At 41.6% G+C, this 26,724-nt stretch overlaps 1 protein-coding gene across 2 annotated transcripts in view; it reads right to left on the reverse strand.

Annotated features, from left to right (window-relative positions):
- LOC145396518 (inter-alpha-trypsin inhibitor heavy chain H3-like) overlaps positions 1-26,501 on the reverse strand; it is a 526,567-nt gene extending 500,066 nt beyond the window's left edge. For both annotated transcript variants that reach the window (XM_080269891.1, XM_080269890.1), the window contains exon 1: positions 26,323-26,501. The gene's annotated coding sequence lies outside the window, so the exon portion shown is untranslated. The remainder of the gene's footprint in view (positions 1-26,322) is intronic.
- Between the last annotated feature and the right edge of the window lie 223 nt (positions 26,502-26,724).

The raw sequence follows: 26,724 nt of genomic DNA on the forward strand, positions 1-26,724 counted from the left end.
TGTTATTATTACTATTATAATTATTGTTACTGTTGTTGTTGATGTGATAAATATAGGAATTCTTTACTGTATAACTGACTACTACACGTATTCTAATTTATATAAAAATCCCTCGTGAACTTGGGAAGCTGGGTGATTATTTATAGCATTACTTCTATTATTATTATTATTATTATTATTATTATTAGCAGCAGCAGCAGCAGAAGAAGAAGAAGAAGAAGAAGCATCAATTTTAATACCATCATCATCATCATCATCATCATCCCTACCACACAATCCAATCAACATCCTTAATTCCCTTTCCGGAGTCTTTACCACATGCGTTCAGTTTACTTTGATATTTCCTTCGTACACTGACAATAAGCAGATTACATTGGATATCTTAGAGAGAGAGAGAGAGAGAGAGAGAGAGAGAGAGAGAGAGAGAGAGAGAGAGAGAGAGAGAGAGAGAGAGAGACAGACAGACAGACAGACAGACAGAGAGTCTACATTCCATTACTCTCATCTTCAAGTATTTCACCTGATTTGAAAGGAAGAAATATACTGCTCATCCAAGTATCATTAGATCCTTTTATGCCCCATCATTAGCGTACGGATCCAGGGCTAGGCTATTCAGTCCCAACATGTAAAGCAACGATGACCAGTCTTGCCCACCCCTGAATGGCATTATGTGAGCGACAATCCCCAACCACCTCTCTGACAAAAACTCTGACGTCATAGCTCAACATATCTCACCAACCTCCTATGTAATGATATCGTTACCTGCCAATGTAGGTAATGGATTCTGAGCCGATAGGAAATCCTTTGGCTTGTTATTCAGCTTAGTTATCTGAAAGTTGCACTACATCCAGTGGTGTGGATGACAGATGCCCCCACCAACCACCAAGAGAAAAATGGAAAAAACAATAATGGCGTACTGCTTCCCGTCAAATACGTCACCATAACTGATTACTGTTTTCTCCATCAACAAACACACAGCCAAAAACAAGGATGTGATTAAGCCGGCTCACGAACTGTAGGGAAAAACGAAAAATAAAGAGCCTGTGGAGGTGAAACTCTGAATAAGTTGGGTCCATATTTATCAATGAACTTGTCCAAAGTATTTTATGGATAAACAAGACTACAAGTTTATTTACAGATTTTTTTCCCCTTTCATATTCACTCAAATTTGGTCGTGAGGTGTATGCCAGCTGAGTGAGTGAAGACAAAATGTTTTTATACGCAATCATTTAGTGATGCAACTTTAGATGAAAAAAGTTTGTAAATCTGAAGTCTGTGTCTTTCCCTGTGTTTGGTGTTTCTTTACCGGCAGCATATTTCCAAACTGTTAAGCCACTGCAGCACCTACCCTACCCTACCCTGCAACACTACCCTACCTTACTCTACCTTACGCTAGTGTATTCTAAATTATATTCCAACAGCCAAATCTAACTTACCCTAACCTATTAACCAACGACCTACCTAACCCTAGCCCACTCTACCCTACCCTACCATTTTCTAAAATAACCTAAAAGCCAAACCTAAGCTTGCCTTGCCCTACCCTACCCTAACCTACCCTGCTTCACCCTACCCTACCCTACATTAACCTACCCTATCCTAACCTATCCTACTACACCCTACCTTCCCCCAAACTACCTTAACCAAGCTACCCCTAACCCAGCTTACAGCAGATCCTCCTGGGAGAAAAAAAGAAGTCCAACTCGACTACAGTTATAACATTTGCATCCTGGCATCCCTAACCCTGAACCTTTACCTCTTTCCTCCGACGACATTTTTAGAGTTCATTTTTCGTATCTCCAGACGATTTTATCCATCTTAGGAGAGAGATTTTGAACTAGAGGGGTTAGATGAAGTAAAGGAACATTCAGCACGAGGTCTTATAACTGTCTAAATGTAGCAAGGATAAAATATAAAACATGTCATGATACTAATAGGGTGATGTTTTTGCTGGTCACATTTTCATCGTCTAGCCAATTCTTGCATTAGAATCAACTAATTCCCTTCACTACGGTTCTTATTTCGTTCAGGCTACCGTCCGGCGATTTTATGCAAGTTACGAAAAGAACCATGAAAGTGAAGGGGTTAATGAAGGCTGTATCTAAAAACCCTCCGATTTAGATTCATCTTTTTTACTCTGAAAACAAAATTGCGCAGAGATAGCTAGCTAGAATATAATACAAAAGACGTAATCTTCGTACATGGGCCAGTTAAGGGAACAAAATACTGCACGTATTATCAGCACTACAACCGTACATACAATACTAATAATACGCTTAACGAAATCTGAAGCACTGACATGATACTTCATCATCATGATCATGATGATGATGATCATCATCATCATCATCTTCACCATCATCATCATCATCCCAACTAAAAGTGTGATTAGGACAGGATCAAGAAACAAGGATATGAAAAGTACTAGTGTCAGAACTATCAACAACATCTCCTGAGAATTGGGTCACACAATCCTTCACACAAAATTCAAATCTCCGGAATTAATTCCGGCTCCACCTCTCAAGCATACCCCTCTACATTTTATTATTTTCTTTTTACGTGCACTCCACCTATACAAGTATATATATCACAAATAATCCACAAATTATAATATACACTCACATTATGGTTTGGGATTCTAATATTTGTTGCGAAACTCAAACCTTTTTTTGTGATGCGAACTGAAGATTAATCCTTTCATTCTGATGTCATTTTCGTTTCATGGTTGCTACCGCCAGACAATTTACTCAACTTAAAAATAATCCTCAATGGTAAAGGGGTTAACGGAGGCTTTATCTAACCCCTCCATTTTGAAAAGCCTCTCCTGAAGAAAGTAAAATTAAAAGGAGCAAGAATATTATACAGAATAGGTTATCAAAGAAAAATGGTTAAATTCCTTCCCTACAAGACGTCTCTCATTAGTATGATTAATTCGTCCGGTGGCAGTAAAAGTAGTAGGCGTTGTAGTCCCAGGCTCATCTAAAATGGGAACCCAGTAACTGTAGGCTCAATTTGCCCTTCTCCTGCAGTCCATCCTCCTCCTTTTGGGGGAATTCGGAGGAAGTTGAGGAACGTTTGTGTAAAAGGACAGTGGAGTCGCCCGGTTTATCAGTGCCACCACAAGAAGGCGTTCTCCTCAAGCAAGTATAACAGGCATCATTTATCTAACCCCTTCAATCCGGTGGTGTATTTTTCATGATATTACATGCCCACCACGTGATTTTATATTATCATATGAGGATCTTCTGCTATGACGGGGACAGCCAATGAGGGCTATAACCTCTCCAACTCGATGTCTCGATGTCTCTCTCCAAAGCTGAATAAATCGTCTGGAAGTAGCAAAAATAAACCAAATATTAAGATTACTGAAGAGCTTAGTGGAGACTTTCTGATCCTTTCACAACACAAGACCCTCCTTTAACTTCTTCACTACGAGGACCTTATTACATACCGTTCTACTCTTGCTTCTTCCAGGCCATTTTACATGGCTCCGAGGAGACATTTCGAAGTTAAGAGAGATCCAGCCTTCATAAACCCTTCAATACAATATTTCTTTTTTAACCTGCATCAAGTCTCCTATTCGGTAGCCAGATAATTTTTAGAAAGGCGTTCTTGTAGCGGAGGAGTTTGTGAAAAAAAATCGTTGGGTGATTGGAAGAAAGTTATTAAAAGTGTCACTGTAGTGATGTGATTAATGGAAACTTGCCAATATCTGCACAGCGAGAGACAAACCCTCTTTAATATGAAGAGAACTGTCGAGACATAAGTATTTTCTTTTTTTATGGATCTTGGTAATGAAGGGGTTGTACGGTGCGACCAGGGCGGATTATATTAAAGCCTGGTTCCTCAACGCAAGCTCTCTCTTGACCCCGCCCCACCTGTTCTTCCACCATACTCCTACGACTTTTTATACAGGTCGGTCCATATATAAAGCTTCCCAGTTCTCTTAGTTGCGAGAAGGTCAGTCACCGTTACCACTGTCTACCCAACATAAGTCGCTGACAAGGAGCCTGCACGTGGTGGCACTGTGCACCCTAGAAGGAACAACTGCGGCGTTCACACTGGAGCCAAACCTTCTCATATTTTCCTGCACCTCGCCGTGGGAAGGACTCTGGGCCGACCCTGGTGTGGCGCTGTCTACCCCAAAGGGGCGCCAGCTTCCGGCACGGCGTATCTACTACTCTGTATTTGTAGGACGGCCCCGCAGAGGCAGTTGCTTACCTGTGGTCGAAGGGTTTGCCCAGCCATACGGGCTGCGGTTACTCAACAACAATTAACCTGCAACAATGTTTACATCCCGTAACCTTTTTATTATTTTATAGTGTCTGAGTTTTTACGTTTATCGATTGCATGGTTGTTTCGTAATTTCACGAAGAGGTGAAAATGTCTCTACTCCTCACACCAGCTGGCTGAGCAACACACAAGACAGAAGGGGATAATATAGTCCACCTGTATTTTATACTGGCAATATCTAGACGTCTATCCTCAACTGAGAAAACGTCCTTCATATCAAAGGAGTTAAGTTACTGACGACATTAGCGTTCTCCGGTGTCAGGCCTTCTATTAAAAATAAACAAGGCTTCTAAACCTAAGTAAACAATGTAAAGATAAATTTATCCAATGGATACAAAGCTTGTATTTAATACAAATAGGGCTTTTACTCAATGCAAACGATTTGTATTTAATGCAAACGGGGCTTGTAGAATTTTGTACTGATCGCAGCTTAATTTGTACTCCTTGTAAAGCCTGTACTGAATATAAATAATTCGTCTATCCATTGTCAGACGCCATGTATCCCAAACGGGGTGGTCAAGGGCTTAGAGTTAATTGTTTTACAGGGAGGGGCACTAATGAACATAAATAGCTTGTATCGAATATAAATATTTTGTATTCGATGCAGTTTGTACTGAACTTACTGTACAGTATATACAGAGCTAGAGAACTATATGTAAATATTTCTTTACTGAATGTAAATGGTTCTGCACGGAAATACTGATAGCTAGGTCTTTTACTGCATGCTAAATACAGGGCATAAAACAACATCCTTTCCCTCACCACCACCACACCTACACAATTCATCATCAGTGACACGGTAAAAAACAGAAACATTGGCCTTTACAATTTTTGGTCCCCCAATTAGAGTAGATTACAGGTAAGTTCCTGGTATCTTTATGGTTTCTTAATTTGGCAATCGCAGGAAGGGGGAGAGAAACGAGGAACAGTGAAAAAAAAAAGTACTGCAACTTTAAAACAACTTACGGGATAAATAATTGAGACAGAGGACTTAAAAGTTTCGGGAAGGCAGTTAATGTAGACCAAGTTCCCTGGTATTTTAATGGTTTCTCAGTGTGGTATTCAAAGGAAAAAGAGGAGAAGCAAGACACGGAAAAGAATAAAATAACGAAACTGGAGGTAAAATGGCATAGATTGATTTCTAAACAAAACTGCATGCAAAAACAATGCTTAGATTTATGCCTACCAACGGCACGAGGCTGACTATCTAGTTCTGCGAAATCCTGACCATCCTCCTTACGACAACACAGTACAGGTACCAAACCGCTCAACAGAAAGGTCACAAATTAGGGGGACATGAAAACTCTCAACTACGTACGGAATAGCCGATTATACATATTTTCACTGCGTACTTTCATCTTTAATATGAAAGGTTAAAACTGCTGTTCTAAATTATACACTAGTCAGAGGAAAAGAAATGTTACCAGGGGACTGTCTTAGTCATCCTACTTCTTCAAATACCCCTAACAGAAATGTCCAAGAAATATGTGTTTTCTGGCCATCTTACAGGCAGCATCGCCCTCGATAACAACTTCTTAGAATACCCATTTAGGCTAGATAGAGGTAAATTGCTTAAGAGAGAGAGAGAGAGAGAGAGAGAGAGAGAGAGAGACAAGAGGTTAACAAGAAGTGATTGATTATTGAACCGCCAACAGCGTAAGAGGATTCGCCCTACCTGAGACCTCTTGCTGACTATCTCCTGTTACATTATGCTAAAGATCTGGACTCAACATTACTATTATTTACTGTACAAATGTCTATTCTATTTTTTATATGCCCTTTCCTTTGTTACTGCTTTAATACACTAAGCCTCCCTTGTTGTACGATTTTTCTTATTTCCTTTCATAAGGCTATTTCTTTACTAAAAAATCTACTTTATTACCCTTTGCATTGTTAAAAACTTGAGTTATGCTTACTCCATCACTTACCATACTTAATATTTTTTGTATAACTTCTACGCGCAATTAATTTCTGTTTTATTATCATTTTGGTCTAATGCAACCCCTTCCTTCGGTCACTTTAATATTTCACTTCGCCCCAATATTTATCTCTCTTCTTGTTATTTTTTTACGTCTACTGTGTATGTACTGTACTTTTCCCCTTCACTAAGTCCTTTTGCTTACGTTTTTTAATATAATTTTGCGCTTTCAATACGCACATTATACGATTTTTTAAAATTCCTAAATACCTAATGCTTCAATTTTCCCTCCTTTAACGCTATGTTTTAACCATTTTGTTTCTTCTTTTCCCTTACTGCTTCCATTATGTTAATATTCTCTCTCTCTCTCTCTCTCTCTCTCTCTCTCAAAGCACCAAACACACAGTGGTAACGTTCTCGCTTGCCAACTGGTGGACGGGAGTTCGCGCCTCGCTCAGGTTGCGAAAAGTTTCACTGACGAAGTGGGTGGTTACTGTCCCCCTTGAGCAAGGGGACGGGTGTGTGCGTGTGTGAAGGTCACAGCCTTGCCCTTAGATCGGACTATATGAGCTCTCAGCTCCCTTCCGGGAGGGTAAAAGCTGACCATCACGACCATCCAGTGATACTGACCGACCCGGTGAATTACACACACACACACTATCCCCTCCACACAAGAACCTTCCATCACCCCCTCCTTCCCACCCTGTCACTCCCCCATCCCATTTTCACCACGGGAGGCCCCTTCACCCTCCCCTCCTCCCCCAGTGATTCTCTAGGGGTGACTCTGTAGTGTATGGAGGCCGTATTTTTGATAAAGATCCTGATTTACAAAGGAATGGTGTGTGTGTGTGTGTGTGTGTGTGTGTGTGTGTGTGTGTGTGTGTGTGTGTGTGTGTGTGTGTGTGTGTGTGTGTGTGTGTGTGTGTGTGTGTGTGTGTGTGTGTGTGTGTGTGTGTGTGTGTGTGTGTGTGTGTGTGTGTGTGTGTGTGTGTGTGTGTGTGTGTGAGAGAGAGAGAGAGAGAGAGAGAGAGAGAGAGAGAGAGAGAGAGAGGTGGGGTGGGGGTTACGTAGTGGCTGAGGCAGGAAAAGTGACGCAGCGTGAGGGATAGGCATATTGTGGTTCCGGAAAGGCAGGGTAGGGGTAAGGTAAGGGTGAGGAAAGCAGGGAAGGGATGGGGTGAGGCAGGGATGGGTGGGGTGAGACAGGGATGGGATGGGGTGAGGCAGGGTGAAGGTGGGGTGAGGCAGGGTGAGGGTGGGGTGAGGCAAGGTAGGGGTGAGGTAAGGCAGGGTTCGGGTGGGGTTAGGGAGGGTATGGGTGGGTATGAGACAGTGTAAGGGTGAGATGAGGCTGGGTAGGAGAGAGGTGAGGCAGGATAGGGGAGAGGTGAGGCAGGATAGGGGAGAGGTGAGTCAGGGTTGGGATAAAGGATTAATGAGAGTCGTGAATCAGTAAAATAAAAGAGTATACTCACGTAGGAAAATCGTGCTTACAGGAGAGATGCAACAGTTTTGGCCCTACTTGGTCCCTCTACAGGAATGCATGAGGAAAAGTACTTAGACACAGGAATACATAGGAAGAACAGATAACAGGAGGCGTACTGGTCCACACCGAGGTTATCAGATAAACAAAAACTTATTCCAGAAAGATGTAAGCAACACGGATAAAAAATGGACAGAAAAATGGAAGACAGGAAGAAAGGCAGAAAGTGTAAGAGTAATTCTAGTAAGATCTAAACAACGTGAATGGGAGAGGGACAGAAAAAAAAAAGAAAAAAAGGAAGACAGGACGAAAGGCAGAAAGTGTAAGATGTTAAGCAGCTGTGAACCCAGCAAAGGTGTAAGGCACGGTGAGGAAAGGAAAGAGTAAATTATGAGGCAGGTGCGAAGATCAACGAGGCAGGGTGATGAAGATGGGGGGGAAGATGGTAAGAGATAAGATGATGAGGTTAAGGAGGAATGAAGCAAGATGGGACGGGCCAAAGAATGATGAGACACGGTGAAGCAAAGGAATATGTCCAATGGTGGATGAGGTAAGGCGAGGATAAAGTAAAATGAGGATGACAAAAAGATGATGGTCAGGGAGAGACAGAAGAATGACACGATGAGAAAAGGAGAGGAAGGGGATATTAGGCATGTGAAGGATGAGGGGGTATGGCAAGGGAATTGGGTAAGGATGAGATCAGCGAAGGGTAAGGCATGATGAAGTAACAGAAATGAGGAAAAATGAAAAGTAGAACAGTGGGAGACATGAGAAGGGAAGCAGAATGAGGCAGTACGACGATGAGGCTGGGTGGATTAGGTTAATGAAGAATAGGGCGGACCTAACAGAGGACACTACATAAGAAGAATGAGGCATGGTGTGGACGAGAGGAAGATGGAAAAAGGATGACTAAAAAGCAAGGCAGCCGATAAAAGAATTAAGAAAGGTGAGAGAGGGGTCGGACAAGGCACGGGAAGTGATGCCAGTAAAGGGTGATGGTTAAGGAAAAGGCAGTGGAGGATGAACACAAGGTCAGGAGGAGTGAGGTAGGTGAGATGAGGATTAGAAAAGAGACGGAGAGTAACGCAAGAGCAATAAAGCCAGTGGAAGGTAAGGCAAGATGAGGCAGGATGAGGACGAGAGTAGGGCAAGGTGAGAAAAGGTATGGCAGGGAAAAATAAGATCAATATTGGATGAGGCAGGGAGAGGCAGGGTAAGGCACGGCGATTAATGATGAGGAAGGGTGAGGCTGGGTAAGGCAGGGTGAGGCAGAGGAAATGGGGTTACTGAATGTGACGCAGGGGTAGAGGTAGAATGGGGAAAGGGTAATGGAAGAACAGGAAGGGGAGAGGGTAAGGGTGGGGTTGGCAGGGAGAGGGTAAGCAATGGGTAGACAGGGGAGAGGGTAAGGGTGGGGTAGGCAGGGAGAGAATAAGGGATGTGTAAACAAGGAAAGGGTAAGGGAAGGGTAGGCACGGAGAGGGTAAAGGAGGGGTATGCAGAGGGAAGGGTAAGGGAGGGTCAGGCAGAGGGGAGGGTAAGGGGATGGAGGGGGTACCACTTCAGCAGACACCTGATATACGGATGCCAAAGTGGAAAGAGGAGGGTGGAGGTGGATTAGGCGAGGTGGGAGAGAAAGTTAATATCTCCCACACTTCATAATACTCCCTTTTATCTCTTGCTTACTCCCTTCCCTCCTTCCTTCCTACCTTCTCTCTCTCTCTGAATTCTTTTCCTTACCTCTTAAAATATTTACGAGTGGCTATCAAAAGATCTCAGATTCACACAACGTTGCCAAGGGAGCAAACAGGATGCTGGAATTCACCAAAAAAAACCTTGGCATTTAAAAGACATCATCACACTTTTATGAACCTTGTACGACCACACTTAGAAAACGTGGCGCAGTTTTGGTTCCCCTACATAAATAAAGACACCGGCAGACTAAAATCCGTGCAAAGCAGAACAACAAAGCTAATCCCCTGTAACAAATCTTCTGATGAAATACAGCTGGACATGTTTTCCTTGACAGAGCTCCGACTAAGATGGGAACTAACAGAATGTTTTATAAGTCTTAAAGAGTTTAACAAGGTAGATAATGCAGATTCATTTTAGCCTTTGTCTCAGATTTCACTTCATTTAGAAATATTTTAACACTAAATTTACGGTATCATATACAGCTAAATATAATTTCATTAATGATGTGATCCAAAAATGGCGCAGATTCCACGAAAATAGGCTGGAAAGTGTCGTTATAACCGGAAGCTCACCCACACAACAGAAAAGTACAATGAAGAATTGGCTATCTTCCAACTTCTGGGGAGAAATGAGGAATATTCGTAAACACAACGCTGGAAGGAGACTGTTGGCGAGATTTTACCCTAAATACGTGTCTATCTATATCATAATGATCTGATTTCTGTATGTTTGTTCGTTACGGTAAGGGAGCGTCCACACGTGTGCTGGAACAAGTGCTGGCAACATGTAAACAACACAATAACGAACAAGCTTCAAACATGCTGGGAACAGCAGCGTCCAGATCACGTTGGCAACATCATGATGAAGTCTCAGCTGCCTCGTATGGACACACTTATCCCATCACCTCGGCTACCAGCAGGTTTGAAGCTGCACTATAACATGTTTACATACATCTGTCCAAATACTGCTGCATACGTGTATCCAAACAAGTGGCCAGCTGTGTTGTCGACACATGTTCGGGTACACGTGCAGACGCGCCCTAACACAGCAAAAATGGCGCACGTACCGCAAATTTTTAAGCTACCGTTAAAACGCTCTAACTTGAAGAATAAAACAACTTCCAGTCCAACCGAGCCAGCGGTTCCCGAAGGTGGTCTTTAAGAGAGTATATTTAAAAACAGATTTGATCGCTACGTGTACGTGTCAGCAACTGGCATAACACTCAAACATGCATAAATTCAAACATGCATAAATAAGTGTAATCCTTACCAACAATACAGGAGTATATTTGAGTATTCGCAGGTTGGTAAGTATGTTATGTATATTAAACCCATAAAGCTAAAAATACACAGAAAATATAAAGTAATGCATAATTAGTTGTCGTACTGTATACCGGTACTTATAAAAATTCACTCATACGTTTTATTCCTGTATGCGGCTACTTCTACGTATTTTTCTGTACGGCTGACTGTCGGAGAGTGTGCTATGCTACTCCTGAACTTCTATAAATCGTCAGTCTTTCGAATAAGGTTAAAGATCGCAATGTTTGTGTGGCCTGTGTAACTATGTAACTCTCTCTCTCTCTCTCTCTCTCTCTCTCTCTCTCTCTCTCTCTCCCCATATATTCTCATTCAAGCATTCTCCACTAATTTCTTCACTCAGGGAGCTTTTTTATTTTTTTTATCTAGTCATCACCAAACTATTTTATGCTGCTGACTAAACCTCTCTATCTGCAGACCTTTATTCCCTTGCTTCCTCCTCCTCCTTTCCTCCTCTCGCTCTTCTCACCTTCCCTCTCCCTCCAAGCCCCCTCCCTCCCCTCCACCCCTCCCACATGCTCTTCCATTTCAGTCCCAAATATTTATGCAGTCGTCACCTTCTACCTTTTCAACCTACTACCTACGTACCTACCTGCCCAACTGTGTACCTACCTACCTGAGCTGCTACCCTATTAAGTGCTTTCCTACCAACTAACACCTGCTTACCGAACTGCCTATCCACAACCTGCATATTACCTACTTACCTGGCCTATATGCCTACCAACCTACTAACAGCACCAGTACTGACTTACTACCTGATTGTCCGTCCATCTACCTACCTAAATACCTGTCTGTTTGTCTGTACCTACCCAACTACAACCTATCTAACTGCTAACTTACCACACCTACCTACCTACCTACAATTGCCGTACTAGTTACCTACCTTGCTGAATATCTGCAAACCAACCAATTGCAATCTATGTAACTGCCAACCGACCTACAAACAGCTTATTATCAATCTAACAATTACGTGTCTATCTACCTACCTACTTACCTACAACCTATCTGTCTATATAACTACCATCTACCCTTTTATCTACCTAACTACCTCACAGCAACCTGACAAAAATTTAACTAGCTACGGTACCTATGTGTCAACTTACGTATTACCTAGCTATACTGCCTACTACCTACCCAATTACAGCTGCCGACTCAACCACCTAACTAACAAAAATCTACCTGCGACCTACCTACGTCCCTCACATAACCTCCTCTAGCTGCCATTTGGCTGACTCTCTCTCTCTCTCTCTCTCTCTCTCTCTCTCTCTCTCTCTCTCTCTCCTTCCTTTTCACTTCGTCCTTCCCACAGTTTTTCAGTTTTTGTTTTCTCACTCTCTTTTCTAACTCATTCCTTTCCTCAGTTTCTTCTCTCCTCCTACCTCTCCTCCCATTTTTACCCCACTCCCATGCTTCCCTTCCCCTGTCCATCCCTCCTTCCCTTATCCTAATCGTTCCTTCTCCCTCCTTCTCATCCTTCCATTCCCCCCTCCGTCCTCTCCTCGTTTTTCCTTCCCTCCTTCCTTTTATTCCATCCTTCCGTTCTTCCCTCCCTCTCTTCCTCAGATCCCCCATCCTTCCTTCACTCCCTTCCTCCCTCCCTTCTATCCTTCCCCTCTTCCCTCTCTCCGTCCGTCCTTCCCTCCTCCTCTCCCATTCCTCTGCCACGCCCTTCCCAACCTCCCTCCCTTGCCGACTACATCCATAATTCTTATTTCTGGACAAGTTAATCAAGCCTGGATTATTGCTCTCTCTCTCTCTCTCTCTCTCTCTCTCTCTCTCTCTCTCTCTCTAAAACGCAGAAACTAAACACTCACAAATCTGATTTAACATGTTTTCAAGCATAACGATAATATACATCATTCACACACACACACACACACACATACACAAATACGCCATCACCACGTTAACACACAAACACGTTCAAGCACACACACACACACACACACACACACACACACACACACACACACACACACACACATGGATTTGATACCCTTGTAGCAAACATGCATACACACACAAACACACATACTAACACAAATACATGAACGACTCGAGGAACACACACACACACACACACACACACACACACACACACACACACACAAGCACTGGCAAGCAACCAAGCACGTACACACCTAGTATAAATTTATAGATACGGAACCAACCTTTGTACAACCCAACAACACCGATCGTTCCTGGTGTAGTGCTTCTTCCCACCTCCCGAAGAGACTGTTCCCCTCTAAAAAATCGTCTATCAATCCTTCCGGCCAATTACCGTTTCTATATTCGCTCTCCGCTACCTCCTGACGATTTTTTGACTTTCGAAAAACCTTACCGTATAGAAGGGATTATGAACGCTATATATGAAATCCCTCCCTAGTTCGTAAAACAAATAGAATCGAGTGGAGGTAGTACCAAGAATTAACCTCATTTTATTTTTGATGTTCCCTGATATTCAATTTTAATATCGACATTGATGCTAACCCTTCATTGATAAAGGTTGTTATTATTAAGTAAAATCGTCTGTCCGTAGCATTTGAATAGGAAAAATAATCATAGTGAATTAAATTTATCTTTCATTTTCTCTGTTTATTCGTTTATCTATCTATCTATCTATCTGTCTGTCTGTCTGTCTGTCTATATATATCTACTATCTATTTACGGTACCTGGTTGTCTCCAACCCGCCTATCTATTGCCTGCCTTCCTGCCTATCTTTGTGCTTGACAGCCTGCCTACGTCAATCGCTCTCTCTCTCTCTCTCTCTCTCTCTCTCTCTCTCTCTCTCTCTCTCTCTCTCTCACGAAGGTAGATTATAAATCAGTCAGTCAATCTGTCAGTCATTCGATCAGTCAGCCATTACCATCAGTAAGCTCAGTCAATACGTTTTCAGTCAGTCACTCAGCTAGTCAGTCATTCAGTCTATAGATACGTCACATCAATTATAATAGTTCAACATCATGTTAATTTGTTCAACGTCACATTCATTAGTTCATCGTCACATTAATTAGTTCGCCACACAAATTCAACGTCACAGTTCCTCACATCAGCTAAGTTCGTCATATCATTTAGTTCAACGTCACATTAATTAGTTAACGTCACACCAATTAATTCAAGGTCACATTAGTTGGTTCGTCACATCAGTTAGTCACATTAGTTCAACGTTACATCAATTAGTTCAGCGTTGCATCAATTAGCTCGACACATTAATAATGTTCGTCATATTAATCAGTTCAAAGCTATCAAAATAACAGCTGGCTCAATCACTCCCCCATCAAACAAGCCAATTAATCAATGGGTAATGAACTTATTAGGAAAGTAGGCTATCATTCCTGCTAATCGGTCACCAGCAAAAGTCAGTTTATTAGTAACTCACGCTATCGATCAGTCGGCCAGTCGATAAGTCAGGTGATCATCTAACTGTCGGTCAACTATAGTACGATGATCAGGCAGTAAGTCAGGTAGAGGTCAGTCTAGTTGTCCAGTCATCAGTCACAAAATCACCCAGTCAGTCATTACAGCAGACACCTTTACAGTCAGCAATTTCAATAGCCAATCCCTCACTCGCTCAATTACTCAGTCAGCTCGTCGGTGAAATGATCAGCCTCAGCCAGTCAGTAGGTTACCCAATCAATCTGTCAATCATAAATCTAACCTGTAACTTGATCAGATAGTGAGTCATCCAATCTGTACATTGATTAGCCAGCTAGTAAGTTGATCAGCAAGTCAGTAAGCTGATTAGCAAGTCTAAGTTGATCGTCAGCAAACTGATTAGCCAGTCAGTAAGATGATCAGCAAGTCAGATAGTTGGTTAACCAATTAGTAATTAGATCAGGAAGTCAGTAAGTTAATTAGGCAGCCAGTAAGCTGATTAGGAGGCCAGTAAGTTGATTTGGCACGTTGATCAGAAAGTCAGTGAGTTGATTAACCAATCAGTATTTGATCAGGATGTCAGTAACTTGATTAGGAAGTCAGAAATTTGTTTAGGTAGTAAGTTTATCAGCCAATCAGTAAGTTGATCTGTCAGTTGGTATGCAGTTTAGTTAGTCACTAAGTTGATTAGGTCAGTTACCTGATCAGCCAGTAAGCTGATTATCCAGTGAGTAAGCTGATCAATCAGTCAGCCAGTTGATCGGCCAGTAAGTTGATCAGTCAGTATGTCACGCAGTCAGTCAGTCACTAAAGTTATCAGCCAGGCAGCCAGTGAGTAGGCCAGGCAGTCAGTCAGACCCGGAGAGTGAAAGGGCCCCTGACAATTCTCCAATCAAGTAATCACAGTCGGACCCCTCTTGTTATCCTACACAGCACATTCCATTCTCTGTATAAGGTATGGATATTGCTTCATTCTTCAATATATACTTAGAACACTTCACCCCATTCATTTTTCATTCTTCAGCATCAATCGTCTCACTCCTTCCTTTAGTATCATTCTACAGGACATGCATCAAATTCGTTCCTCATTTTCTTATCTTCATTCTTCAGTCAAACATTTCCTCACTCTCTTATCTTCATGCTTCGACCACTTCACTTACTCTTTCAGCAACATTCTTCAAATCCAACACGTCACCCCTTAGCCTCATTCTTCAGACATCTCACTTCCACTCCTTACAACATTCTCCGGAGCAACCATCATACCACGCCATTCCTTCCCTTAATTTCATTCTTCGGTTAAACGACTCCATTTCTCCCTTAGCAACATTCCACAAGCCAGGTGAAGGGAGCAATTATCAGTCATCATCAGGGCCAACCCGGGACTGGACTACTGCTGGACCGGATCTCTCTACTAGGGAGGAGCAAGCCACACCTCACCACACAGTCTAAGAATGGGCTCGCTAACCCCTTCACTCCACGATGTGTTTTCTGTTTTACTCTTGTTTCCACCGACGATTATAATCAATTTATAAATTTACTGGACTATCATTACAGGTACAATAGTCTCTTCAGCTCGAAAAATCTCCCATGAGCTGAATAAAATCGTCTGAAATCAGCAAGAAAAAAATAAATTAACTTTACCCTATCGCTACATCTAACCACTCATGTTAGAAAGTCTCATTTCAGCGGAATACTACCGTATGGAGGTAGCAAGATTATAATAAATACCGATATTACGAGTACATAATTATATAACTAACCCTTCCAGTTCTAAAAATCTCTCTTGAGCTGAAATAAATTGTCTGGATGCAATAGGAGCATATAATAATAATAATAATAATAATAATAATAATAATAATAATAATAATCGCAATCGAATTAAAGGGACCTAACAAAAGCAAAGGTTAAAAGGAGGAGCAGAAGAGAGTGGCCTAGACAGTGGTGAGGGAATGGTGATGGATGTTACTGTGACGCAGAGCAGAAGAGGAGATTAAGGTGCAGTCACCATCATCTATGACTGTTCTGGTGTCTTGCAATAGATGGGTGGACAGATAAGTGGATGCAGACATATAAATAGTTAAATAAGCAGGAAGACGGATATACATACTTACAGGTAGGTAAATAAATACCAGTATACAATATTTATGGTAAACAATGTTGGAAGACAAACAAGCAGTGATGTGGGTAGACAGACACAGGCACAGGGTAATTACACAGGTAATTACAAATGCAGACAGGTAATCAGATAAACATACTGTATATGGTCGCAGTAGGCACATGCAGCTACATAAATGAATTTAGAGACAGGTAAGTAAGACAGACTTGTACATCCACAGACAGACACATATACCGGTAGACAGAGTGTTGTTGTTTTTGCTATTGCTCTCCAGGCTCATCTGTGAACTGCAGGATGAAGCTGCACTTCTGCAGTCCATCCTTCTCCTTTTGGAGGAAGCTGAGAGAAAACTTTACGACAAAGCAGCGGAGCCGCCCAGTTATATCTGTGCTACCACGTGAAGGCACATCACTCCAACGCCTACAGACAGGCATACTGACAGACAGGTAGGTAATCACATGGGAGCGATAAATAAGTACCCGGTACGGGCAGATGGACAAAAAAAAAAAAAATGAATACAGGCAGGCAGACAGATACTATCTATCTATCTATATACCTAGGCTGCTTCCCCCAAGGAGAGGGAGATAGCCGAGACAGGACGACACACTCCCCATTTACTCATCCATTCCAACACATTCATTCGCATCTTAGCCCCAGAGGGAAGAAGGGACAGATCCTCACCAAACCACACCGCACGAGGGTCAACTGCGCAGTGCAGTCAGTGACATCCGCAGCAGGGCCCGACAGCAGAGCTGGTTTACCCCTGCCACATCATAATAGACCCATCCCCTTACCCGCACCTGACCTGACTAGCTGATCAGACCAAATGCGGGAGAATATCCCCTCAGGGCTGCGTCGTCATTTATTCATTCACAATTTCTCTCCATTTATTTCTGTCACGCACAGCCACTCTTCCTTGCATTCCTCTCGCATCCAGCGCTCTCTTCACACTGTCCATCCATCCTATTCGTGGTCTCCCTCTCAGCCTTACACCTCTCACATCAGATCTAGTTATCTTTTTCACCAATCGCCCATTATCCATTCTCTCCAGAAAAAAAAAAAAAAGGCGGGCCTAACAAATCAAATCACAGGCTTAAAGAAAGAGACAGACATACAGGTATTAAATAAAGAACAGTATGGCAACGAAAGACAGACACACACATACTGGTGTCACAGATACCAGTACCAGCATGGCAAAGGAAACTGGAGATTTACAACTACGAACTTCTCACAATTCTCCTTTACTTATATCTTTCTTTTCATTATCAACAGGTGGTTTCGAAAATCGTATATCATTTCCACACTGCTCATTCCACAGGTTCTCCCCCAATCTTCCCCATGCCACACCCAACCTATTCTACATTTTTATATTACACCATAACTGATACACATTGTTCATCGTACTTAATCCACCCATTACCGTTGATCTGCCTCGCTCATAAAATATATTCTACAATTTTACGCATCATTCTTAATCTGTCCACGCTTCTCACATCATGGTCATTCCACGGCCTTGAGTTTCGCCCACTCCACACACCTGCCATCATACCCACTCCACGATATATTTTACTTAGTCAACACTTTTTTTTTTTTCACACTACGCGTACTTCAACCATACACATTCCACACGCTCTAAAGTCATGTTCAGTCCTTGTTCTTAAGTGTTCAGTCAACAAGTTCTATCACACACACCCCACGTTTTCTTACTCATCCCACATGTTCTCAGTCACTTTCAATTTATGTTCTTCAGTCTCATATCCCGTGTTCTTCAGCCGTCCTCATTCCACAAAGTCTCCCATATCATCTGAACGCTTTCCAACCCCACCAAATATGCTCACTCCATGACTAATCTGTCATTCATTCCACATGCTTATCTGTCTTGCTCATTCTTCATTCTCCCAAATTACCAGAAGTCATTGTTCGTTCATCAGTCTTACCCACTCCCAACGTTCTTCAATCATTCTCATTCCACATTCACCCAATTTAAAATCTAACTACATTACACGTTCATCCGTGTTACTCATTCCTCACGTTCTTCAATTATGCCCATTCTACTCGTTCTCCCATCTTATTCACTGTACGATCATCAGTCTTATTCACTCCTCACGTTCTTCTGTTATACTCACTCATACGGTCTCCCATCACACTCACCCCACGTTCGTCAATCGTCATTTCACCTTCGCCAATCACGCTCAGTCCACGCATCAGCACTGTCACTCATGTCTCCCTCTCTTCCCACCACGGCGTCTGTCTGCCTATCACGTGGTTCTGATGCAATGACTCTCTCTCTCTCTCTCTCTCTCTCTCTCTCTCTCTCTCTCTCTCTCTCTCGCTCTCTGCATACCTACCTACTTGACTGCTTACCTACCTATCTCTATCTACTTATTTTTTTTTATGTGTCCGACTCTGGGCACAGACTTCACAACCTGCATTCAAGGCCCAGTAGTTCTCCTACATACATACACCTCTACATGTCACTGGAGGCTGATGCGTAATAAGTAGTCTACAGTACTATAAGGGATGTTGGTGAAATATTTAAAAAGCTGAAATTACGCTACCAAATTTTACTGTATGAACCATTTCGCGTAAATCAAAATGCTTCGTTGGAATTACACATATCTCGAAGTCAAGCGACATTTTCGAACACACAGACAGATATATTAAAGGAACGCATTTAAGTCACGTCAAATATATCTTTTATTCTTCTTCTTCTTCAATGGTGCAGTGATGGTTTACGACGAGACTGAGACTTTGCGGTATGTGATGTATGGTGGTGATGGTTCATTTTGTGGTGGCGCAAGGTATGTGGTGTGGATGGAGGGAAATGTGTGAGAAATGGTGCAAAGGATGGTGTATGGTATGGTGTAGGTATAGTGTATGATATGGTGAGGTATGGTGTAAGGTACGAAGGTGGAAGATGAATGATGTGTGGCGGGAGAAGTGTAGTGTGTGGTGATGGTGATGGGAGGTCCCTGTGGTGTGGTATGGTATGGTGGTGTGGGGTGTATGCTATGGTATGCTGTTGTTCTATAGTGCTCAGTATGGTGGTGACAGGTGCATGCTGCGTAAGTTCGGTGGTGCAAGATGTACAGTACGGTATGGTGGTGTTTATGATGCGTAGTATGGTAGTTACGTGTATGGTGTTTGGTGTAACAGTGTAAGGTTTACGTTGTGGAGTATGGTAGAGAGAGGTGTATGGATGGGTGTTGCATGGTTGCGTAGCACGGTAATGTTAAGTGCATGGTGTGTACTGTGGAGGTGTATGGCATGTGGCGTAGCAGTGTATGGTGTATGGATGGATGTTTTATGGTGCGTGGTATGGTAATGTTAGGTGGGCTTGGGTATATACAGTAAAATGGTGGGGCAGGGTGATGGTTAAGGCCGTATTGTCAGTGTATAGGAGGCTCCGTAGCATATTTTCCTTAGCGATTTATTCCCCTATTACAATCTAGCATTCTCTTATATCCTATTTACACTGTTTTAATATCGTCGTAGTCTGAATCAATAATATAAATGAGGATACTGGGGTGTAGAATGTAGCATAAATCGCTATGGAAGATGCGTTGCGAAGCCTCCTGCATAGAATACAGCCCTTAGTTTATATAACTTGTGGTGCTTGTGTTGTGGCCGCTCTATCCGGCTTGCTGAATGGTAAATATGGTGATGAATTATATGTGAAACGATGGTTATTGTGATACTTCATATGATGTTGGTTATGGTATTGATTAGTGTGACAAGGAAAACGTACAGTAACGTCTGAATGTGGTGGTGGTGAAAAGTTTGAGTCTTTGGCTCAAACCTGACCACGGCAGACATTTAAAGATGGTGCCGCTACCCTTTTTACCATAGTTTGGGCTAAAATTACCATCTTTCCTGCTTGAATGCGGAGCTGTAACAACAGATGCAAATGGTGTTAGGCATTACGAAGTAAAGGATGTAAAGCCACAGCACTGTCTTCTTCAGCCATTACGCTATGTGATAAGTAACAAAAAAAAAAAAAAAATCTAGACCATGCATGTGTGAACGATATGTAGTACTGCAGATTTATGTCCTTCCACATGATTACTTATATATTCGTACACTGTCAGTTTACCGACGGCAGACCATACAGACTGACACAAACATACCCATTCAACACAATCATTTTCACATGCACTGCCCTCCCTACAGACATCCATTCCCTATTCATACTTCGCCAGGATAAGAAAGTGTTAATTCTGGCTGTCACTCTCCCTGCAAGAAGCTGGACCCTGCAAATATCCAAATACAGACCGATTCATATTAACTTAGTGTAGTGCGGCAGGGAATCGTGTGGAAGTTAATGAGGGTATTGACGGTCGGGTTAAGATACCGGTATATACTGTACGCTCTGTTATGGAAGGTTAGGTGTCTGGGTTCTGATTCACAAACCATCAGAGCTCGTATTCTCTACGGTTAAGAAAGCTCCCGAACACTTTTTCCTAGGCGATTTGTTTTGCATACTACACCTTATTGTTCTATACTGTATAAATCCTTCTACATTGCCCGAAACACACGCACACACACACACACACACACACACACATACATATATATATATATATATATATATATATATATATATATATATATATATATATATATATATACACACACACACACACACACACACACACACACACACACACACACACACACACACACACGAGTACAGTGTCTTACTATGTCCTCATTTTAAGATGTCATGCTGTTATGTTTTCATGTTATTCTGTTGTGTGTGTGTGTGTGTGTGTATATATATATATATATATATATATATATATATATATATATATATATATATATATATATATATATATATATATATATATATATATATTATATATATAGTGCTAGGGACATTTTCTTTCCACTTCCATGTGGATATCCGTATATCTATGAATCACGCGTAACCAAGTGAATTATTATATGAATGTATGTATGTAAGCACACACACACACACACACACACACACACACACACACACACAAACACACATATATATATATATATATATATATATATATATATATATATATATATATATATACATATATATATATATATATATATATATATATATATATATATATATATATATATAGACACACACACGAGTAAAGTGTCTTATTATGTCCTCATTTTAAGGTGTCATGCTGTTATGTTTTCATGTTATTCTGTATATATATATATGGAGCCTCTGTGGTACAGTGGTAGAGTGTGCGTTTCGCACGCTTGTGTGCGCGGGTTCGCCTCCCGCCAGAGTTGTAAAAACTTTGGGAAGCGTTCACCAAGCCACTTGTTACTTTGGCGGACACAAGGAGTGCTGTGGTTGAACCAGCGTCGCATACTAGTATGCTTGCACCCAATCGGCTTAAGGCGGGCCGATTAAACTTGGTTCACAGACTACACACACATCCAAAGCCACTACAACACTACAATCACTCTCACAAACACTTCTCACCCTACATACAGTCTCTACCAGACAGCCTAAGCCACTGGGTAGAGATACATTGGCTGTATCGTCCCTGCTTCGGTAGGGATAGGCCGGTCCTGCAGTAGACCCCAACGGCTGATGATGATATATATATATATATATATATATATATATATATATATATATATATATATATATATATATATATATATATATATATATATATATATCATCCAAACCTATGCCGCCCCATATATATATATATATATATATATATATATATATATATATATATATATATATATATATATAGCGCTATATATATAATTTTAAGGTGTCTTACTGATCCGTTATATATATATATACCGGTATATATATAATTTTAAGGTGTCTTACTGATACGTTATTTTAAGGTCTTGCTATGTCATGTCATTTTAAGGTGCCTATGTTATTTATGGTGTCTTGCTGTGTTGTGTCATTTCAAGGTATCTTGTTATGTCATTTTAAGGTGCCTATGTTGTTATTTATGGTGTCTTGCTGTGTTGTGTCATTTCAAGGTATCTTGTCATTCCATTTTAAGGTGCCTATGTTGTTATTTATGGTGTCTTGTTGTGTTGTGTCATTTTAAGGTATCTTGTCATTCCATTTTAAGGTAGGCTATCTTGCTACGCTCTCATTCTAAGGTCGTGTTGTCATTTTAAGTGTCTTACTATGCTATGTCATTCTAAGATCTCGTTATGTCATGCTATGTCATCTTAGACGTCTGGTGAGGTCAGGTGCTATAGTTAACCCCTTCACTATGATTACGTTTCAAACTCTATTTTTGCTGCATCCAGACAAGTGCAACAAACTTATGAAATATAGTCAAAATGGGGGGATGGGTAATGGATTTTGCTTTTGATAATCTAACTACATCTCTCCTATTCGGAATGAAAGTGTCTGGTAGAAATTAAAGTAAAATGATAATCACGCCTTTGCAGTGACGCACGGTTAACGATACAGGGCAGTACCTACCCTCAAAGGAAACCGCTGAATATATGGTTTACGCTGAATTATACCGCACGGCACTGCGTTACCAGACACTGCTGTGCCAAATGATTTAGGAGGGTGGCGCGTGGTTGCAGTAAAATGCCATACCTGTATGTTGGTATATTAAAGATAGAAATAATTCTTTACTAATTCTCTTAATCGTGAAGAATGGTTTATTCGGAATGAGAAGGGGTTTCGTTTATGAAATGATGAAAAACTGATGTACTGACTGCCAAGCAAATTGATTGACTGACTGAATGAATGAATGACGTGCTGACTGATGATAGATTAACTGATTCAGTGATAAATGCAAGGTGTAGTGTAAGCGCTGGTGATAAATGATGCTACACTGTCATAAGGTCCATTTATGCAAAGTTATTCCACGGTACGGCAGCCACCGGTACCATATATAGCGTGTAGCCTAACGGAGAAACAAACAGTAAAAAAATGTATTATATCCTTTACAAACATGGCTGCTTTATTTTACTCCTGGTGCCTTCAGACTACTGGATCTAAATTTAAGAAAGACCTCTTGTACTCAAAGGGTTAATGAAAGCTTTATCTAACCCCTCAAGTTCGAAAGTCTATTTTTGAATAAACTCGCCAGGTAGCAGCACGACCAAACTAAAAAAAAAAGCTACCATACTGAAGGGGCTAGCTAAAAAGGAAATGGAAATTGGTGAAAGGGTTAGTGAAAGGAGAGACAGAAAAGAGGACTGGTGAAAAGTATAAGAATAGAGGAATAGAGAACAGAGGAACGAGTGAATGGGGTGTGAAAGAGAAGGGAAAGAAGGCATTGCAGAAGGGGCAAAGTGAAGAGAACAGAGTAGGGAAGAGGCAAAGTGGAGAGATGAGCGTCGGGAAGAGGCAAAGTGGCGAGAAGAGAGTAGGGAAGAGGCAAAGTGGAGAGAAGAGAGTAGAGAAGAAGCAAAGTGGGGAGAAGACAGTAAGGCTGAGGCAAAGTGGAGAAAAGAGTGTAGGAAAGAGGCAAAGCGGTAAGAAGGTTTGGAAGGGGTAGAGTGGAGAAAAGAGAAGGTAAGAAAGTTGCAAAGAGAAGCAATGACAAGGTAGGGAAGAGGCAGAAAGAAAAACGATGAGAATGTAAAGTCAGTGGGGAGAAAACGGAAGTCGGGAGGTTAATGCTGGACTGAGTTATGACATATTCCGTTCCTTCATTAAATGTCTTCTAACAACACTATATACATTTATCTGTAATATTTTCCAACTACCGGGTATTTTCAATCAAGTGTCTTAAAAACAATATTTCCACTACATATGCACAATTTAAGTATTTCATATTTAACTTACATTTACACTCCTCTCTCACTACCTTGCCTCAGTATTCACTATCTTTTACATACACCGCACAGTTACAAATGCCTTGTATATAACTACTTAGCGTTAAAATAAAGTATGATTATATTACTTGTAAAGCATTACCCCCCCTCCCTCTCTCTCTCTAATCCTTGTAACTAATTAGAGTTTAAATATATGAATACACAACTCATAAAGCATTTCTCTCTCTCTCTCTCTCTCTCTCTCTCTCTCTCTCTAAGCCTTGTAACTAATTAGAGTTTAAATATATCATTAAAACAACTCGTAAAGCATTCCTCTCTCTCTCTCTCTCTCTCTCTCTCTCTCTCTCTCTCTCTCTCACACACACACACACACACACACACACACACACACACACACAGTCTACAAAGTCCTACCGGAGTACGGTATCTAAAACTTCTTTGCAAGTAAACAGTCTGACATACGGTACAGAGATGCAGTTTTCACCATACGACATGAGTAAGATTTAGAACTTCTTACTTTTTATGATTCCTGTGTTAAAACTGTCGCCGCACACAGGACCACTGCTAATGAAACACGGCAACTGTACACTCAATCAAAAAACTACCTTTACCACTTTCCTCTTAACATTTTGAAACAGTGGACGAAACGTATGAAAATATTCTCAGGTATCTACTCATGGTTGTATATGGCTAATAATTTTATCAGTTGGACATGAAGAAAACTTTATGTGACGTATAATCCTTCAGAAATATAAGCCTAAAGAAAAAAACATAGTACCAACGCTCAATGTGAAACCACTGACCACCTGAGTAAAGATATTTTGATCAAGTATACATATTCGCCTGAGACTGATACATCCAACTCTAATAATATGGACAAGAGTAACGGGCCCGATGAAAACGAAATTCAATTACGGGTATCGATTTAAAATGTCGCACAACTACTGCACTATCATATACATTGTTCTTTCCTCTCTTATCAGCCTCCTCTGAGCACCGCATAACCTATCCCACTAGCGACTGGTATCGTGGTGGTGGTGATAGCTGTAGTGGTGGTGGTGATAGCTGTAGTGGTGACTTGTGATAGTGCAGGTGGTGGTGGTAATAGTGGTGGTGGTAATAGTGGTGGTGGTGGTGATGGTGAGTGGTGGGGATGGAGGAGGTAGTGGTAGTGGTGAGTGGTAGTGGTAGTGGTGAGTGGTGGTGGTGGTGGTGGTGGTGGTGAGTGGAGGTGAAGGTGGTGGTGGTGAGTGGTGGTGGAGGTGGTGGTGGTGGTGGTAATGATGAGTGGGGGTGGTGATGGTGGTGGAGGTGGTCGTGGTGATGAGTGTGGGTGTGGTGGTGATGGTGGTGGTAGTTGTAAGTGGGAGTCATGAAGTGATGGTGGTGAGTGCCGGATGATGGTGGTGGTAGTGATAATGATGGTGATAGGCCAGATAACGCGGTGTCTGAGGGGTTGACAGAAGAAGCACCACCAAACACGCCAGATAAGAGTACATGAAAACCCAGGTCCCTGTTCACTAGATAAGAGCAGTGTTCAGGAAGAAGTGGGATAAGCTGACTGACGTGGATGATATTTAGTTTATCTGTTCCCTACTGCACCCAGTTTATATAATTATGTACTCTAATCATCCATAGTATTTGTGTCAGCCTCCAAACCCTATAATCCCAGAGTTCCTGCGACCTTGACAACAATGACTTACCATTCACCTCGCCCCTCCCACCACGGCACGTAAACAGAAATATGATACCAGTGTGATGACAGAATAAAACAGTCTTCTACCTGTACAATTGTTAGCTCTGTAAAAGCAAGATATTGTGGCTCTGATCATCGTTCGAAAGGGTTTGCTGACATGATGCAGTATCTATTTTAGTCATGATAATATACTTCAATATCTTCAAGTAATGACTTAATATCGTACTAGTTACTGTAATGTTTCTGACAGTTGTACACAGGAAATAGGTAAAACGCAAAACACGAACCGCGCCACTATCTCGCAAGTAGCTCATACTCTTACAGTTAAACGAACAGTTAACACACCACTCTAACATTATGCATACAATAAGAAAGGTACACAAACTATCATGCTAAGAAGCAACAACTGTAGAAATAAGACGGTTATGGTAAATTTCATTAGTTCTTTCGAAGTGGTCAAACTTACTTCTCTCGTTATCTTTGAACATTTTCAAGCGGCAATGACCAATACCCAGCATATTATTTTCGCACTGTTTTATGCTCCACCAGTCGCACATCCCTCTCGCACAGGTATCTTTACATGCCACACTGAAGTTCCTGCGTAATCTTGGTAAACAAGCAACGAGAAAATCAACTGTTCAACTCACCTACGGCTCACGAGCCGGTAGTGTGCCGTGATTTATAAAGTTTCCCCCGCTGATCCAACCACTTCTTAAGGTGCTAACCAAACAATCTTTAAGGTTTCTTGACCACTGATGCCAAACAGAACAGAAATTGAGGCACTAACACATAAGACTCCACACCATCACTTTCATGTGCCCGCCGAGTACGACCGGGCACTGATGTCTGCGAGCCTGAGAGACGTGCGAGTGGTGTGAGCGTGTTGTTGCTGCTGAGTTGCCAAGTCTCGTTTACCTACCTGCCCAGTATCACAGGGAAAAATACCCTAGAGTTTGTTGGCTACTACTTTGCGTTGAAGCGTACCACCACTTTACTAATATTACTATGGCGCCTTTATTCCTATTACGGTTCTTAAACCACATATAAAA

Source organism: Coenobita brevimanus, chromosome 38 (assembly GCF_032717465.1).
Source record: "Coenobita brevimanus isolate Jiangsu-jjx chromosome 38, ASM3271746v2, whole genome shotgun sequence".
Lineage (NCBI taxonomy): Eukaryota > Metazoa > Arthropoda > Malacostraca > Decapoda > Coenobitidae > Coenobita > Coenobita brevimanus.